The following is an 18,495-nucleotide window of genomic DNA, read 5'->3' as shown; positions in this document are numbered from 1 at the left end:
GGCTTCTCTCCAGCTCAGCCTGATCTTCGCTGGCTGTTGTATGTAACTCTGTGCTGTTCGGTGTGTGGCTTCTCTCCAGCTCAGCCTGAGCTTCGCTGGCTGTTGTATGTAACTCTGTGCTGTTGGGTGTGTGGCTTCTCTCCAGCTCAGCCTGAGCTTCGCTGGCTGTTGTATGTAACTCTGTGCTGTTCGGTGTGTGGCTTCTCTCCAGCTCAGCCTGAACTTCGCTGCCTGTTGTATGTAACTCTGTGCTGTTCAGTGTGTGGCTTCTCTCCAGCTCAGCCTGAACTTCGCTGGCTGTTGTATGTAACTCTGTGCTGTTCGGTGTGTGGCTTCTCTCCAGCTCAGCCTGATCTTCGCTGGCTGGTTTATGTAACTCTGTGCTGTTCGGTGTGTGGCTTCTCTCCAGCTCAGCCTGATCTTCGCTGGCTGTTGTATGTAACTCTGTGCTGTTCGGTGTGTGGCTTCTCTCCAGCTCAGCCTGAACTTCGCTGGCTGTTGTATGTAACTCTGTGCTGTTCAGTGTGTGGCTTCTCTCCAGCTCAGCCTGAACTTCGCTGGCTGGTTTATGTAACTCTGTGCTGTTGGGTGTGTGGCTTCTCTCCAGCTCAGCCTGAACTTCGCTGGCTGTTGTATGTAACTCTGTGCTGTTGGGTGTGTGGCTTCTCTCCAGCTCAGCTTGATCTTCGCTGGCTGTTGTATGTAACTCTGTGCTGTTCGGTGTGTGGCTTCTCTCCAGCTCAGCCTGAACTTCGCTGGCTGTTGTATGTAACTCTGTGCTGTTGGGTGTGTGGCTTCTCTCCAGCTCAGCCTGAACTTCGCTGGCTGTTGTATGTAACTCTGTGCTGTTGGGTGTGTGGCTTCTCTCCAGCTCAGCCTGAGCTTCGCTGGCTGTTGTATGTAACTCTGTGCTGTTGGGTGTGTGGCTTCTCTCCAGCTCAGCCTGAACTTCGCTGGCTGTTGTATGTAACTCTGTGCTGTTCGGTGTGTGGCTTCTCTCCAGCTCAGCCTGAACTTCGCTGGCTGTTGTATGTAACTCTGTGCTGTTGGGTGTGTGGCTTCTCTCCAGCTCAGCCTGAACTTCGCTGGCTGTTGTATGTAACTCTGTGCTGTTGGGTGTGTGGCTTCTCTCCAGCTCAGCCTGAGCTTCGCTGGCTGTTGTATGTAACTCTGTGCTGTTGGGTGTGTGGCTTCTCTCCAGCTCAGCCTGAACTTCGCTGGCTGTTGTATGTAACTCTGTGCTGTTCAGTGTGTGGCTTCTCTCCAGCTCAGCCTGATCTTCGCTGGCTGGTTTATGTAACTCTGTGCTGTTCGGTGTGTGGCTTCTCTCCAGCTCAGCCTGATCTTCGCTGGCTGTTGTATGTAACTCTGTGCTGTTCGGTGTGTGGCTTCTCTCCAGCTCAGCCTGAGCTTCACTGGCTGTTGTATGTAACTCTGTGCTGTTGGGTGTGTGGCTTCTCTCCAGCTCAGCCTGAGCTTCGCTGGCTGTTGTATGTAACTCTGTGCTGTTCGGTGTGTGGCTTCTCTCCAGCTCAGCCTGAACTTCGCTGCCTGTTGTATGTAACTCTGTGCTGTTCAGTGTGTGGCTTCTCTCCAGCTCAGCCTGAACTTCGCTGGCTGTTGTATGTAACTCTGTGCTGTTCGGTGTGTGGCTTCTCTCCAGCTCAGCCTGAACTTCGCTGGCTGTTGTATGTAACTCTGTGCTGTTCAGTGTGTGGCTTCTCTCCAGCTCAGCCTGATCTTCGCTGGCTGGTTTATGTAACTCTGTGCTGTTCGGTGTGTGGCTTCTCTCCAGCTCAGCCTGATCTTCGCTGGCTGTTGTATGTAACTCTGTGCTGTTCGGTGTGTGGCTTCTCTCCAGCTCAGCCTGAACTTCGCTGGCTGTTGTATGTAACTCTGTGCTGTTCAGTGTGTGGCTTCTCTCCAGCTCAGCCTGAACTTCGCTGGCTGGTTTATGTAACTCTGTGCTGTTGGGTGTGTGGCTTCTCTCCAGCTCAGCCTGAACTTCGCTGGCTGTTGTATGTAACTCTGTGCTGTTGGGTGTGTGGCTTCTCTCCAGCTCAGCTTGATCTTCGCTGGCTGTTGTATGTAACTCTGTGCTGTTCGCTGTGTGGCTTCTCTCCAGCTCAGCCTGAACTTCGCTGGCTGTTGTATGTAACTCTGTGCTGTTGGGTGTGTGGCTTCTCTCCAGCTCAGCCTGAACTTCGCTGGCTGGTTTATGTAACTCCGTGCTGTTGGGTGTGTGGCTTCTCTCCAGCTCAGCCTGAACTTCGCTGGCTGGTTTATGTAACTCTGTGCTGTTCGGTGTGTGGCTTCTCTCCAGCTCAGCCTGATCTTCGCTGGCTGGTTTATGTAACTCTGTGCTGTTGGGTGTGTGGCTTCTCTCCAGCTCAGCCTGAACTTCGCTGGCTGTTGTATGTAACTCTGTGCTGTTCGGTGTGTGGCTTCTCTCCAGCTCAGCCTGAGCTTCGCTGGCTGTTGTATGTAACTCTGTGCTGTTCGGTGTGTGGCTTCTCTCCAGCTCAGCCTGAACTTCGCTGGCTGTAGTATGTAACTCTGTGCGGTTCGGTGTGTGGCTTCTCTCCAGCTCAGCCTGAACTTCGCTGGCTGTTGTATGTAACTCTGTGCTGTTCGGTGTGTGGCTTCTCTCCAGCTCAGCCTGAACTTCGCTGGCTGTTGTATGTAACTCTGTGCTGTTGGGTGTGTGGCTTCTCTCCAGCTCAGCCTGAACTTCGCTGGCTGTTGTATGTAACTCTGTGCTGTTGGGTGTGTGGCTTCTCTCCAGCTCAGCCTGAACTTCACTGGCTGTTGTATGTAACTCTGTGCTGTTCGGTGTGTGGCTTCTCTCCAGATCAGCCTGAACTTCGCTGGCTGTTGTATGTAACTCTGTGCTGTTCAGTGTGTGGCTTCTCTCCAGCTCAGCCTGATCTTCGCTGGCTGGTTTATGTAACTCTGTGCTGTTCGGTGTGTGGCTTCTCTCCAGCTCAGCCTGATCTTCGCTGGCTGTTGTATGTAACTCTGTGCTGTTCGGTGTGTGGCTTCTCTCCAGCTCAGCCTGAGCTTCGCTGGCTGTTGTATGTAACTCTGTGCTGTTGGGTGTGTGGCTTCTCTCCAGCTCAGCCTGAGCTTCGCTGGCTGTTGTATGTAACTCTGTGCTGTTCGGTGTGTGGCTTCTCTCCAGCTCAGCCTGAACTTCGCTGCCTGTTGTATGTAACTCTGTGCTGTTCAGTGTGTGGCTTCTCTCCAGCTCAGCCTGAACTTCGCTGGCTGTTGTATGTAACAATGTGCTGTTCGGTGTGTGGCTTCTCTCCAGCTCAGCCTGAACTTCGCTGGCTGTTGTATGTAACTCTGTGCTGTTCAGTGTGTGGCTTCTCTCCAGCTCAGCCTGATCTTCGCTGGCTGGTTTATGTAACTCTGTGCTGTTCGGTGTGTGGCTTCTCTCCAGCTCAGCCTGATCTTCGCTGGCTGTTGTATGTAACTCTGTGCTGTTCGGTGTGTGGCTTCTCTCCAGCTCAGCCTGAACTTCGCTGGCTGTTGTATGTAACTCTGTGCTGTTCAGTGTGTGGCTTCTCTCCAGCTCAGCCTGAACTTCGCTGGCTGGTTTATGTAACTCTGTGCTGTTGGGTGTGTGGCTTCTCTCCAGCTCAGCCTGAACTTCGCTGGCTGTTTTATGTAACTCTGTGCTGTTGGGTGTGTGGCTTCTCTCCAGCTCAGCTTGATCTTCGCTGGCTGTTGTATGTAACTCTGTGCTGTTCGCTGTGTGGCTTCTCTCCAGCTCAGCCTGAACTTCGCTGGCTGTTGTATGTAACTCTGTGCTGTTGGGTGTGTGGCTTCTCTCCAGCTCAGCCTGAACTTCGCTGGCTGGTTTATGTAACTCCGTGCTGTTGGGTGTGTGGCTTCTCTCCAGCTCAGCCTGAACTTCGCTGGCTGGTTTATGTAACTCTGTGCTGTTCGGTGTGTGGCTTCTCTCCAGCTCAGCCTGATCTTCGCTGGCTGGTTTATGTAACTCTGTGCTGTTGGGTGTGTGGCTTCTCTCCAGCTCAGCCTGAACTTCGCTGGCTGTTGTATGTAACTCTGTGCTGTTCGGTGTGTGGCTTCTCTCCAGCTCAGCCTGAACTTCGCTGGCTGTTGTATGTAACTCTGTGCTGTTCGGTGTGTGGCTTCTCTCCAGCTCAGCCTGATCTTCGCTGGCTGTTGTATGTAACTCTGTGCTGTTCGGTGTGTGGCTTCTCTCCAGCTCAGCCTGAACTTCGCTGGCTGTTGTATGTAACTCTGTGCTGTTGGGTGTGTGGCTTCTCTCCAGCTCAGCCTGAACTTCGCTGGCTGTTGTATGTAATTCTGTGCTGTTGGGTGTGTGGCTTCTCTCCAGCTCAGCCTGAACTTCGCTGGCTGTTGTATGTAACTCTGTGCTGTTCGGTGTGTGGCTTCTCTCCAGCTCAGCCTGAACTTCGCTGGCTGTTGTATGTAACTCTGTGCTGTTGGGTGTGTGGCTTCTCTCCAGCTCAGCCTGAACTTCGCTGGATGTTGTATGTAACTCTGTGCTGTTGGGTGTGTGGCTTCTCTCCAGCTCAGCCTGAACTTCGCTGGCTGTTGTATGTAACTCTGTGCTGTTCGGTGTGTGGCTTCTCTCCAGCTCAGCCTGAACTTCGCTGGCTGTTGTATGTAACTCTGTGCTGTTCAGTGTGTGGCTTCTCTCCAGCTCAGCCTGAACTTCGCTGGCTGTTGTATGTAACTCTGTGCTGTTCGGTGTGTGGCTTCTCTCCAGCTCAGCCTGAGCTTCGCTGGCTGTTGTATGTAACTCTGTGCTGTTCAGTGTGTGGCTTCTCTCCAGCTCAGCCTGAACTTCGCTGGCTGTAGTATGTAACTCTGTGCGGTTCGGTGTGTGGCTTCTCTCCAGCTCAGCCTGAACTTCGCTGGCTGTTGTATGTAACTCTGTGCTGTTCGGTGTGTGGCTTCTCTCCAGCTCAGCCTGAACTTCGCTGGCTGTTGTATGTAACTCTGTGCTGTTGGGTGTGTGGCTTCTCTCCAGCTCAGCCTGAACTTCGCTGGCTGTTGTATGTAACTCTGTGCTGTTGGGTGTGTGGCTTCTCTCCAGCTCAGCCTGAACTTCACTGGCTGTTGTATGTAACTCTGTGCTGTTCGGTGTGTCGCTTCTCTCCAGCTCAGCCTGAACTTCGCTGGCTGTTGTATGTAACTCTGTGCTGTTGGGTGTGTGGCTTCTCTCCAGCTCAGCCTGAACTTCGCTGGCTGTTGTATGTAACTCTGTGCTGTTCGGTGTGTGGCTTCTCTCCAGCTCAGCCTGAACTTCGCTGGCTGTTGTATGTAACTCTGTGCTGTTGGGTGTGTGGCTTCTCTCCAGCTCAGCCTGATCTTCGCTGGCTGTTGTATGTAACGCTGTGCTGTTGGGTGTGTGGCTTCTCTCCAGCTCAGCCTGAACTTCGCTGGCTGTTGTATGTAACTCTGTGCTGTTCGGTGTGTGGCTTCTCTCCAGCTCAGCCTGAACTTCGCTGGCTGTTGTATGTAACTCTGTGCTGTTGCGTGTGTGGCTTCTCTCCAGCTCAGCCTGATCTTCGCTGGCTGTTGTATGTAACTCTGTGCTGTTGGGTGTGTGGCTTCTCTCCAGCTCAGCCTGAACTTCGCTGGCTGTTGTATGTAACTCTGTGCTGTTCGGTGTGTGGCTTCTCTCCAGCTCAGCCTGAACTTCGCTGGCTGTTGTATGTAACTCTGTGCTGTTCCGTGTGTGGCTTCTCTCCAGCTCAGCCTGAACTTCGCTGGCTGTTGTATGTAACTCTGTGCTGTTCAGTGTGTGGCTTCTCTCCAGCTCAGCCTGAGCTTCGCTGGCTGTTGTATGTAACTCTGTGCTGTTCGGTGTGTGGCTTCTCTCCAGCTCAGCCTGAACTTCGCTGGCTGTTGTATGTAACTCTGTGCTGTTGGGTGTGTGGCTTCTCTCCAGCTCAGCCTGAACTTCACTGGCTGTTGTATGTAACTCTGTGCTGTTCGCTGTGTGGCTTCTCTCCAGCTCAGCCTGAACTTCGCTGGCTGTTGTATGTAACTCTGTGCTGTTGGGTGTGTGGCTTCTCTCCAGCTCAGCCTGAACTTCGCTGGCTGGTTTATGTAACTCCGTGCTGTTGGGTGTGTGGCTTCTCTCCAGCTCAGCCTGAACTTCGCTGGCTGGTTTATGTAACTCTGTGCTGTTCGGTGTGTGGCTTCTCTCCAGCTCAGCCTGATCTTCGCTGGCTGGTTTATGTAACTCTGTGCTGTTGGGTGTGTGGCTTCTCTCCAGCTCAGCCTGAACTTCGCTGGCTGTTGTATGTAACTCTGTGCTGTTCGGTGTGTGGCTTCTCTCCAGCTCAGCCTGAACTTCGCTGGCTGTTGTATGTAACTCTGTGCTGTTCGGTGTGTGGCTTCTCTCCAGCTCAGCCTGATCTTCGCTGGCTGTTGTATGTAACTCTGTGCTGTTCGGTGTGTGGCTTCTCTCCAGCTCAGCCTGAACTTCGCTGGCTGTTGTATGTAACTCTGTGCTGTTGGGTGTGTGGCTTCTCTCCAGCTCAGCCTGAACTTCGCTGGCTGTTGTATGTAATTCTGTGCTGTTGGGTGTGTGGCTTCTCTCCAGCTCAGCCTGAACTTCGCTGGCTGTTGTATGTAACTCTGTGCTGTTCGGTGTGTGGCTTCTCTCCAGCTCAGCCTGAACTTCGCTGGCTGTTGTATGTAACTCTGTGCTGTTGGGTGTGTGGCTTCTCTCCAGCTCAGCCTGAACTTCGCTGGATGTTGTATGTAACTCTGTGCTGTTCGGTGTGTGGCTTCTCTCCAGCTCAGCCTGAACTTCGCTGGCTGTTGTATGTAACTCTGTGCTGTTCGGTGTGTGGCTTCTCTCCAGCTCAGCCTGAACTTCGCTGGCTGTTGTATGTAACTCTGTGCTGTTCAGTGTGTGGCTTCTCTCCAGCTCAGCCTGAACTTCGCTGGCTGTTGTATGTAACTCTGTGCTGTTCGGTGTGTGGCTTCTCTCCAGCTCAGCCTGAGCTTCGCTGGCTGTTGTATGTAACTCTGTGCTGTTCAGTGTGTGGCTTCTCTCCAGCTCAGCCTGAACTTCGCTGGCTGTAGTATGTAACTCTGTGCGGTTCGGTGTGTGGCTTCTCTCCAGCTCAGCCTGAACTTCGCTGGCTGTTGTATGTAACTCTGTGCTGTTCGGTGTGTGGCTTCTCTCCAGCTCAGCCTGAACTTCGCTGGCTGTTGTATGTAACTCTGTGCTGTTGGGTGTGTGGCTTCTCTCCAGCTCAGCCTGAACTTCGCTGGCTGTTGTATGTAACTCTGTGCTGTTGGGTGTGTGGCTTCTCTCCAGCTCAGCCTGAACTTCACTGGCTGTTGTATGTAACTCTGTGCTGTTCGGTGTGTCGCTTCTCTCCAGCTCAGCCTGAACTTCGCTGGCTGTTGTATGTAACTCTGTGCTGTTGGGTGTGTGGCTTCTCTCCAGCTCAGCCTGAACTTCGCTGGCTGTTGTATGTAACTCTGTGCTGTTCGGTGTGTGGCTTCTCTCCAGCTCAGCCTGAACTTCGCTGGCTGTTGTATGTAACTCTGTGCTGTTGGGTGTGTGGCTTCTCTCCAGCTCAGCCTGATCTTCGCTGGCTGTTGTATGTAACGCTGTGCTGTTGGGTGTGTGGCTTCTCTCCAGCTCAGCCTGAACTTCGCTGGCTGTTGTATGTAACTCTGTGCTGTTCGGTGTGTGGCTTCTCTCCAGCTCAGCCTGAACTTCGCTGGCTGTTGTATGTAACTCTGTGCTGTTGGGTGTGTGGCTTCTCTCCAGCTCAGCCTGATCTTCGCTGGCTGTTGTATGTAACTCTGTGCTGTTGGGTGTGTGGCTTCTCTCCAGCTCAGCCTGAACTTCGCTGGCTGTTGTATGTAACTCTGTGCTGTTCGGTGTGTGGCTTCTCTCCAGCTCAGCCTGAACTTCGCTGGCTGTTGTATGTAACTCTGTGCTGTTCCGTGTGTGGCTTCTCTCCAGCTCAGCCTGAACTTCGCTGGCTGTTGTATGTAACTCTGTGCTGTTCAGTGTGTGGCTTCTCTCCAGCTCAGCCTGAGCTTCGCTGGCTGTTGTATGTAACTCTGTGCTGTTCGGTGTGTGGCTTCTCTCCAGCTCAGCCTGAACTTCGCTGGCTGTTGTATGTAACTCTGTGCTGTTGGGTGTGTGGCTTCTCTCCAGCTCAGCCTGAACTTCACTGGCTGTTGTATGTAACTCTGTGCTGTTCAGTGTGTGGCTTCTCTCCAACTCAGCCTGATCTTCGCTGGCTGTTGTATGTAACTCTGTGCTGTTGGGTGTGTGGCTTCTCTCCAGCTCAGCCTGAGCTTCGCTGGCTGTTGTATGTAACTCTGTGCTGTTCGGTGTGTGGCTTCTCTCCAGCTCAGCCTGAGCTTCGCTGGCTGTTGTATGTAACTATGTGCTGTTCGGTGTGTGGCTTCTCTCCAGCTCAGCCTGAACTTCGCTGCCTGTTGTATGTAACTCTGTGCTGTTCAGTGTGTGGCTTCTCTCCAGCTCAGCCTGAACTTCGCTGGCTGTTGTATGTAACTCTGTGCTGTTCGGTGTGTGGCTTCTCTCCAGCTCAGCCTGAACTTCGCTGGCTGTTGTATGTAACTCTGTGCTGTTGGGTGTGTGGCTTCTCTCCAGCTCAGCCTGAACTTCGCTGGCTGTTGTATGTAACTCTGTGCTGTTGGGTGTGTGGCTTCTCTCCAGCTCAGCTTGATCTTCGCTGGCTGTTGTATGTAACTCTGTGCTGTTCGCTGTGTGGCTTCTCTCCAGCTCAGCCTGAACTTCGCTGGCTGTTGTATGTAACTCTGTGCTGTTGGGTGTGTGGCTTCTCTCCAGCTCAGCCTGAACTTCGCTGGCTGGTTTATGTAACTCTGTGCTGTTGGGTGTGTGGCTTCTCTCCAGCTCAGCCTGAACTTCGCTGGCTGGTTTATGTAACTCTGTGCTGTTCGGTGTGTGGCTTCTCTCCAGCTCAGCCTGATCTTCGCTGGCTGGTTTATGTAACTCTGTGCTGTTGGGTGTGTGGCTTCTCTCCAGCTCAGCCTGAACTTCGCTGGCTGTTGTATGTAACTCTGTGCTGTTCGGTGTGTGGCTTCTCTCCAGCTCAGCCTGAACTTCGCTGGCTGGTTTATGTAACTCTGTGCTGTTCGGTGTGTGGCTTCTCTCCAGCTGAGCCTGAACTTCGCTGGCTGTTGTATGTAACTCTGTGCTGTTGGGTGTGTGGCTTCTCTCCAGCTCAGCCTGAACTTCGCTGGCTGTTGTATGTAATTCTGTGCTGTTGGGTGTGTGGCTTCTCTCCAGCTCAGCCTGAACTTCGCTGGCTGTTGTATGTAACTCTGTGCTGTTCGGTGTGTGGCTTCTCTCCAGCTCAGCCTGAACTTCGCTGGCTGTTGTATGTAACTCTGTGCTGTTGGGTGTGTGGCTTCTCTCCAGCTCAGCCTGAACTTCGCTGGCTGTTGTATGTAACTCTGTGCTGTTGGGTGTGTGGCTTCTCTCCAGCTCAGCCTGAACTTCGCTGGCTGTTGTATGTAACTCTGTGCTGTTCGGTGTGTGGCTTCTCTCCAGCTCAGCCTGAACTTCGCTGGCTGTTGTATGTAACTCTGTGCTGTTCGGTGTGTGGCTTCTCTCCAGCTCAGCCTGAACTTCGCTCGCTGTTGTATGTAACTCTGTGCTGTTCAGTGTGTGGCTTCTCTCCAGCTCAGCCTGAACTTCGCTGGCTGTTGTATGTAACTCTGTGCTGTTCGGTGTGTGGCTTCTCTCCAGCTCAGCCTGAGCTTCGCTGGCTGTTGTATGTAACTCTGTGCTGTTCAGTGTGTGGCTTCTCTCCAGCTCAGCCTGAACTTCGCTGGCTGTAGTATGTAACTCTGTGCGGTTCGGTGTGTGGCTTCTCTCCAGCTCAGCCTGAACTTCGCTGGCTGTTGTATGTAACTCTGTGCTGTTGGGTGTGTGGCTTCTCTCCAGCTCAGCCTGAACTTCGCTGGCTGTTGTATGTAACTCTGTGCTGTTGGGTGTGTGGCTTCTCTCCAGCTCAGCCTGAACTTCGCTGGCTGTTGTATGTAACTCTGTGCTGTTGGGTGTGTGGCTTCTCTCCAGCTCAGCCTGAACTTCACTGGCTGTTGTATGTAACTCTGTGCTGTTCGGTGTGTCGCTTCTCTCCAGCTCAGCCTGATCTTCGCTGGCTGTTGTATGTAACTCTGTGCTGTTCGGTGTGTGGCTTCTCTCCAGCTCAGCCTGAACTTCGCTGGCTGTTGTATGTAACTCTGTGCTGTTCGGTGTGTGGCTTCTCTCCAGCTCAGCCTGAACTTCGCTGGCTGTTGTATGTAACTCTGTGCTGTTGGGTGTGTGGCTTCTCTCCAGCTCAGCCTGAACTTCGCTGGCTGTTGTATGTAACTCTGTGCTGTTGGGTGTGTGGCTTCTCTCCAGCTCAGCCTGAACTTCGCTGGCTATTGTATGTAACTCTGTGCTGTAAGGTGTGTGGCTTCTCTCCAGCTCAGCCTGAACTTCGCTGGCTGTTGTATGTAACTCTGTGCTGTTGGGTGTGTGGCTTCTCTCCAGCTCAGCCTGAACTTCGCTGGCTGTTGTATGTAACTCTGTGCTGTTCAGTGTGTGGCTTCTCTCCTGCTCAGCCTGAACTTCGCTGGCTGTTGTATGTAACTCTGTGCTGTTCGCTGTGTGGCTTCTCTCCAGCTCAGCCTGAACTTCGCTGGCTGTTGTATGTAACTCTGTGCTGTTGGGTGTGTGGCTTCTCTCCAGCTCAGCTTGAACTTCGCTGGCTGTTGTATGTAACTCTGTGCTGTTCGGTGTGTGGCTTCTCTCCAGCTCAGCCTGAACTTCGCTGGCTGTTGTATGTAACTCTGTGCTGTTCAGTGTGTGGCTTCTCTCCTGCTCAGCCTGAACTTCACTGGCTGTTGTATGTAACTCTGTGCTGTTCGCTGTGTGGCTTCTCTCCAGCTCAGCCTGATCTTCGCTGGCTGTTGTATGTAACTCTGTGCTGTTCGCTGTGTGGCTTCTCTCCAGCTCAGCCTGAACTTCGCTGGCTGTTGTATGTAACTCTGTGCTGTTCGCTGTGTGGCTTCTCTCCAGCTCAGTCTGAACTTCGCTGGCTGTTGTATGTAACTCTGTGCTGTTCGGTGTGTGGCTTCTCTCCAGCTCAGCCTGATCTTCGCTGGCTGTTGTATGTAACTCTGTGCTGTTCGGTGTGTGGCTTCTCTCCAGCTCAGCCTGATCTTCGCTGGCTGTTGTATGTAACTCTGTGCTGTTCGCTGTGTTGCTTCTCTCCAGCTCAGCCTGATCTTCGCTGGCTGTTGTATGTAACTCTGTGCTGTTCGCTGTGTGGCTTCTCTCCAGCTCAGCCTGATCTTCGCTGCCTGTTGTATGTAACTCTGTGCTGTTGGGTGTGTGGCTTCTCTCCAGCTCAGCCTGATCTTCGCTGGCTGTTGTATGTAACTCTGTGCTGTTCGCTGTGTGGCTTCTCTCCAGCTCAGCCTGATCTTCGCTGGCTGTTGTATGTAACTCTGTGCTGTTCGCTGTGTGGCTTCTCTCCAGCTCAGCCTGATCTTCGCTGCCTGTTGTATGTAACTCTGTGCTGTTGGGTGTGTGGCTTCTCTCCAGCTCAGCCTGATCTTCGCTGGCTGTTGTATGTAACTCTGTGCTGTTCAGTGTGTGGCTTCTCTCCAGCTCAGCCTGAACTTCGCTGGCTGTTGTATGTAACTCTGTGCTGTTCGGTGTGTGGCTTCTCTCCAGCTCAGCCTGATCTTCGCTGGCTGTTGTATGTAACTCTGTGCTGTTCAGTGTGTGGCTTCTCTCCAGCTCAGCCTGAACTTCGCTGGCTGTTGTATGTAACTCTGTGCTGTTCAGTGTGTGGCTTCTCTCCAGCTCAGCCTGAACTTCGCTGGCTGTTGTATGTAACTCTGTGCTGTTCGGTGTGTGGCTTCTCTCCAGCTCAGCCTGATCTTCGCTGGCTGTTGTATGTAACTCTGTGCTGTTCAGTGTGTGGCTTCTCTCCAGCTCAGCCTGAACTTCGCTGGCTGTTGTATGTAACTCTGTGCTGTTCAGTGTGTGGCTTCTCTCCAGCTCAGCCTGAACTTCGCTGGCTGTTGTATGTAACTCTGTGCTGTTGGGTGTGTGGCTTCTCTCCAGCTCAGCCTGAACTTCGCTGGCTGTTGTATGTAACTCTGTGCTGTTGGGTGTGTGGCTTCTCTCCAGCTCAGCCTCATCTTCGCTGGCTGTTGTATGTAACTCTGTGCTGTTGGGTGTGTGGCTTCTCTCCAGCTCAGCCTGATCTTCGCTGGCTGTTGTATGTAACTCTGTGCTGTTCGGTGTGTGGCTTCTCTCCAGCTCAGCCTGAACTTCGCTGGCTGTTGTATGTAACTCTGTGCTGTTCGCTGTGTGGCTTCTCTCCAGCTCAGCCTGATCTTCGCTGGCTGTTGTATGTAACTCTGTGCTGTTGGGTGTGTGGCTTCTCTCCAGCTCAGCCTGATCTTCGCTGGCTGTTGTATGTAACTCTGTGCTGTTCAGTGTGTGGCTTCTCTCCAGCTCAGCCTGAACTTCGCTGGCTGTTGTATGTAACTCTGTGCTGTTGGGTGTGTGGCTTCTCTCCAGCTCAGCCTGATCTTCGCTGGCTGGTTTATGTAACTCTGTGCTGTTGGGTGTGTGGCTTCTCTCCAGCTCAGCCTGATCTTCGCTGGCTGTTGTATGTAACTCTGTGCTGTTCAGTGTGTGGCTTCTCTCCAGCTCAGCCTGAACTTCGCTGGCTGTTGTATGTAACTCTGTGCTGTTCGGTGTGTGGCTTCTCTCCAGCTCAGCCTGATCTTCGCTGGCTGGTTTATGTAACTCTGTGCTGTTCAGTGTGTGGCTTCTCTCCAGCTCAGCCTGATCTTCTCTGGCTGTTGTATGTAACTCTGTGCTGTTCAGTGTGTGGCTTCTCTCCAGCTCAGCCTGAACTTCGCTGGCTGTTGTATGTAACTCTGTGCTGTTGGGTGTGTGGCTTCTCTCCAGCTCAGCCTGAACTTCGCTGGCTGTTGTATGTAACTCTGTGCTGTTGGGTGTGTGGCTTCTCTCCAGCTCAGCCTGAGCTTCGCTGGCTGTTGTATGTAACTCTGTGCTGTTCAGTGTGTGGCTTCTCTCCAGCTCAGCCTGAACTTCGCTGGCTGTTGTATGTAACTCTGTGCTGTTCGGTGTGTGGCTTCTCTCCAGCTCAGCCTGAACTTCGCTGGCTGTTGTATGTAACTCTGTGCTGTTCAGTGTGTGGCTTCTCTCCAGCTCAGCCTGAACTTCGCTGGCTGTTGTATGTAACTCTGTGCTGTTCGCTGTGTGGCTTCTCTCCAGCTCAGCCTGAACTTCGCTGGCTGTTGTATGTAACTCTGTGCTGTTGGGTGTGTGGCTTCTCTCCAGCTCAGCCTGATCTTCGCTGGCTGTTGTATGTAACTCTGTGCTGTTCAGTGTGTGGCTTCTCTCCAGCTCAGCCTGAACTTCGCTGGCTGTTGTATGTAACTCTGTGCTGTTCGGTTTGTGGCTTCTCTCCAGCTCAGCCTGAACTTCGCTGGCTGTTGTATGTAACTCTGTGCTGTTCGCTGTGTGGCTTCTCTCCAGCTCAGTCTGAACTTCGCTGGCTGTTGTATGTAACTCTGTGCTGTTGGGTGTGTGGCTTCTCTCCAGCTCAGCCTGATCTTCGCTGGCTGTTGTATGTAACTCTGTGCTGTTCGGTGTGTGGCTTCTCTCCAGCTCAGCCTGATCTTCGCTGGCTGTTGTATGTAACTCTGTGCTGTTCGCTGTGTTGCTTCTCTCCAGCTCAGCCTGATCTTCGCTGGCTGTTGTATGTAACTCTGTGCTGTTCGCTGTGTGGCTTCTCTCCAGCTCAGCCTGATCTTCGCTGCCTGTTGTATGTAACTCTGTGCTGTTGGGTGTGTGGCTTCTCTCCAGCTCAGCCTGATCTTCGCTGGCTGTTGTATGTAACTCTGTGCTGTTCGCTGTGTGGCTTCTCTCCAGCTCAGCCTGATCTTCGCTGGCTGTTGTATGTAACTCTGTGCTGTTCGCTGTGTGGCTTCTCTCCAGCTCAGCCTGATCTTCGCTGCCTGTTGTATGTAACTCTGTGCTGTTGGGTGTGTGGCTTCTCTCCAGCTCAGCCTGATCTTCGCTGGCTGTTGTATGTAACTCTGTGCTGTTCAGTGTGTGGCTTCTCTCCAGCTCAGCCTGATCTTCGCTGGCTGTTGTATGTAACTCTGTGCTGTTCGGTGTGTGGCTTCTCTCCAGCTCAGCCTGATCTTCGCTGGCTGTTGTATGTAACTCTGTGCTGTTCGGTGTGTGGCTTCTCTCCAGCTCAGCCTGAACTTCGCTGGCTGTTGTATGTAACTCTGTGCTGTTCAGTGTGTGGCTTCTCTCCAGCTCAGCCTGAACTTCGCTGGCTGTTGTATGTAACTCTGTGCTGTTGGGTGTGTGGCTTCTCTCCAGCTCAGCCTGAACTTCGCTGGCTGTTGTATGTAACTCTGTGCTGTTGGGTGTGTGGCTTCTCTCCAGCTCAGCCTCATCTTCGCTGGCTGTTGTATGTAACTCTGTGCTGTTGGGTATGTGGCTTCTCTCCAGCTCAGCCTGATCTTCGCTGGCTGTTGTATGGAACTCTGTGCTGTTCGGTGTGTGGCTTCTCTCCAGCTCAGCCTGAACTTCGCTGGCTGTTGTATGTAACTCTGTGCTGTTCGCTGTGTGGCTTCTCTCCAGCTCAGCCTGATCTTCGCTGGCTGTTGTATGTAACTCTGTGCTGTTGGGTGTGTGGCTTCTCTCCAGCTCAGCCTGATCTTCGCTGGCTGTTGTATGTAACTCTGTGCTGTTCAGTGTGTGGCTTCTCTCCAGCTCAGCCTGAACTTCGCTGGCTGTTGTATGTAACTCTGTGCTGTTGGGTGTGTGGCTTCTCTCCAGCTCAGCCTGAACTTCGCTGGCTGTTGTATGTAACTCTGTGCTGTTCAGTGTGTGGCTTCTCTCCAGCTCAGCCTGAACTTCGCTGGCTGTTGTATGTAACTCTGTGCTGTTCGGTGTGTGGCTTCTCTCCAGCTCAGCCTGAGCTTCGCTGGCTGTTGTATGTAACTCTGTGCTGTTCAGTGTGTGGCTTCTCTCCAGCTCAGCCTGAACTTCGCTGGCTGTAGTATGTAACTCTGTGCGGTTCGGTGTGTGGCTTCTCTCCAGCTCAGCCTGAACTTCGCTGGCTGTTGTATGTAACTCTGTGCTGTTGGGTGTGTGGCTTCTCTCCAGCTCAGCCTGAACTTCGCTGGCTGTTGTATGTAACTCTGTGCTGTTGGGTGTGTGGCTTCTCTCCAGCTCAGCCTGAACTTCGCTGGCTGTTGTATGTAACTCTGTGCTGTTGGGTGTGTGGCTTCTCTCCAGCTCAGCCTGAACTTCACTGGCTGTTGTATGTAACTCTGTGCTGTTCGGTGTGTCGCTTCTCTCCAGCTCAGCCTGAACTTCGCTGGCTGTTGTATGTAACTCTGTGCTGTTCGGTGTGTGGCTTCTCTCCAGCTCAGCCTGAACTTCGCTGGCTGTTGTATGTAACTCTGTGCTGTTCGGTGTGTGGCTTCTCTCCAGCTCAGCCTGAACTTCGCTGGCTGTTGTATGTAACTCTGTGCTGTTGGGTGTGTGGCTTCTCTCCAGCTCAGCCTGAACTTCGCTGGCTGTTGTATGTAACTCTGTGCTGTTGGGTGTGTGGCTTCTCTCCAGCTCAGCCTGAACTTCGCTGGCTATTGTATGTAACTCTGTGCTGTAAGGTGTGTGGCTTCTCTCCAGCTCAGCCTGAACTTCGCTGGCTGTTGTATGTAACTCTGTGCTGTTGGGTGTGTGGCTTCTCTCCAGCTCAGCCTGAACTTCGCTGGCTGTTGTATGTAACTCTGTGCTGTTCAGTGTGTGGCTTCTCTCCTGCTCAGCCTGAACTTCGCTGGCTGTTGTATGTAACTCTGTGCTGTTCGCTGTGTGGCTTCTCTCCAGCTCAGCCTGAACTTCGCTGGCTGTTGTATGTAACTCTGTGCTGTTGGGTGTGTGGCTTCTCTCCAGCTCAGCTTGAACTTCGCTGGCTGTTGTATGTAACTCTGTGCTGTTCGGTGTGTGGCTTCTCTCCAGCTCAGCCTGAACTTCGCTGGCTGTTGTATGTAACTCTGTGCTGTTCAGTGTGTGGCTTCTCTCCTGCTCAGCCTGAACTTCACTGGCTGTTGTATGTAACTCTGTGCTGTTCGCTGTGTGGCTTCTCTCCAGCTCAGCCTGATCTTCGCTGGCTGTTGTATGTAACTCTGTGCTGTTCGCTGTGTGGCTTCTCTCCAGCTCAGCCTGAACTTCGCTGGCTGTTGTATGTAACTCTGTGCTGTTCGCTGTGTGGCTTCTCTCCAGCTCAGTCTGAACTTCGCTGGCTGTTGTATGTAACTCTGTGCTGTTCGGTGTGTGGCTTCTCTCCAGCTCAGCCTGATCTTCGCTGGCTGTTGTATGTAACTCTGTGCTGTTCGGTGTGTGGCTTCTCTCCAGCTCAGCCTGATCTTCGCTGGCTGTTGTATGTAACTCTGTGCTGTTCGCTGTGTTGCTTCTCTCCAGCTCAGCCTGATCTTCGCTGGCTGTTGTATGTAACTCTGTGCTGTTCGCTGTGTGGCTTCTCTCCAGCTCAGCCTGATCTTCGCTGCCTGTTGTATGTAACTCTGTGCTGTTGGGTGTGTGGCTTCTCTCCAGCTCAGCCTGATCTTCGCTGGCTGTTGTATGTAACTCTGTGCTGTTCGCTGTGTGGCTTCTCTCCAGCTCAGCCTGATCTTCGCTGGCTGTTGTATGTAACTCTGTGCTGTTCGCTGTGTGGCTTCTCTCCAGCTCAGCCTGATCTTCGCTGCCTGTTGTATGTAACTCTGTGCTGTTGGGTGTGTGGCTTCTCTCCAGCTCAGCCTGATCTTCGCTGGCTGTTGTATGTAACTCTGTGCTGTTCAGTGTGTGGCTTCTCTCCAGCTCAGCCTGAACTTCGCTGGCTGTTGTATGTAACTCTGTGCTGTTCGGTGTGTGGCTTCTCTCCAGCTCAGCCTGATCTTCGCTGGCTGTTGTATGTAACTCTGTGCTGTTCAGTGTGTGGCTTCTCTCCAGCTCAGCCTGAACTTCGCTGGCTGTTGTATGTAACTCTGTGCTGTTCAGTGTGTGGCTTCTCTCCAGCTCAGCCTGAACTTCGCTGGCTGTTGTATGTAACTCTGTGCTGTTCGGTGTGTGGCTTCTCTCCAGCTCAGCCTGATCTTCGCTGACTGTTGTATGTAACTCTGTGCTGTTCAGTGTGTGGCTTCTCTCCAGCTCAGCCTGAACTTCGCTGGCTGTTGTATGTAACTCTGTGCTGTTCAGTGTGTGGCTTCTCTCCAGCTCAGCCTGAACTTCGCTGGCTGTTGTATGTAACTCTGTGCTGTTGGGTGTGTGGCTTCTCTCCAGCTCAGCCTGAACTTCGCTGGCTGTTGTATGTAACTCTGTGCTGTTGGGTGTGTGGCTTCTCTCCAGCTCAGCCTCATCTTCGCTGGCTGTTGTATGTAACTCTGTGCTGTTGGGTGTGTGGCTTCTCTCCAGCTCAGCCTGATCTTCGCTGGCTGTTGTATGTAACTCTGTGCTGTTCGGTGTGTGGCTTCTCTCCAGCTCAGCCTGAACTTCGCTGGCTGTTGTATGTAACTCTGTGCTGTTCGCTGTGTGGCTTCTCTCCAGCTCAGCCTGATCTTCGCTGGCTGTTGTATGTAACTCTGTGCTGTTGGGTGTGTGGCTTCTCTCCAGCTCAGCCTGATCTTCGCTGGCTGTTGTATGTAACTCTGTGCTGTTCAGTGTGTGGCTTCTCTCCAGCTCAGCCTGAACTTCGCTGGCTGTTGTATGTAACTCTGTGCTGTTGGGTGTGTGGCTTCTCTCCAGCTCAGCCTGATCTTCGCTGGCTGGTTTATGTAACTCTGTGCTGTTGGGTGTGTGGCTTCTCTCCAGCTCAGCCTGATCTTCGCTGGCTGTTGTATGTAACTCTGTGCTGTTCAGTGTGTGGCTTCTCTCCAGCTCAGCCTGAACTTCGCTGGCTGTTGTATGTAACTCTGTGCTGTTCGGTGTGTGGCTTCTCTCCAGCTCAGCCTGATCTTCGCTGGCTGGTTTATGTAACTCTGTGCTGTTCAGTGTGTGGCTTCTCTCCAGCTCAGCCTGATCTTCGCTGGCTGTTGTATGTAACTCTGTGCTGTTCAGTGTGTGGCTTCTCTCCAGCTCAGCCTGAACTTCGCTGGCTGTTGTATGTAACTCTGTGCTGTTGGGTGTGTGGCTTCTCTCCAGCTCAGCCTGAACTTCGCTGGCTGTTGTATGTAACTCTGTGCTGTTGGGTGTGTGGCTTCTCTCCAGCTCAGCCTGAGCTTCGCTGGCTGTTGTATGTAACTCTGTGCTGTTCAGTGTGTGGCTTCTCTCCAGCTCAGCCTGAACTTCGCTGGCTGTTGTATGTAACTCTGTGCTGTTCGGTGTGTGGCTTCTCTCCAGCT

General features: G+C 52.7%; 1 protein-coding gene across 4 annotated transcripts in view; it reads left to right on the top strand.

Moving 5' to 3' along the window:
* Nucleotides 1–18,495, top strand: part of CEP128 (centrosomal protein 128) — a 331,982-nt gene that overhangs the window by 189,255 nt on the left and 124,232 nt on the right. The window lies entirely within an intron of this gene.

This window comes from Phyllobates terribilis, unplaced genomic scaffold (genome assembly GCF_046119375.1).
Source record: "Phyllobates terribilis strain yellow unplaced genomic scaffold, ASM4611937v1 Scaffold_7__3_contigs__length_470593459, whole genome shotgun sequence".
Classification (NCBI taxonomy): domain Eukaryota; kingdom Metazoa; phylum Chordata; class Amphibia; order Anura; family Dendrobatidae; genus Phyllobates; species Phyllobates terribilis.
The sequence above is the reverse complement of the archived record's forward strand: the minus strand, read 5'-3'. Positions and strand labels throughout refer to the sequence as shown.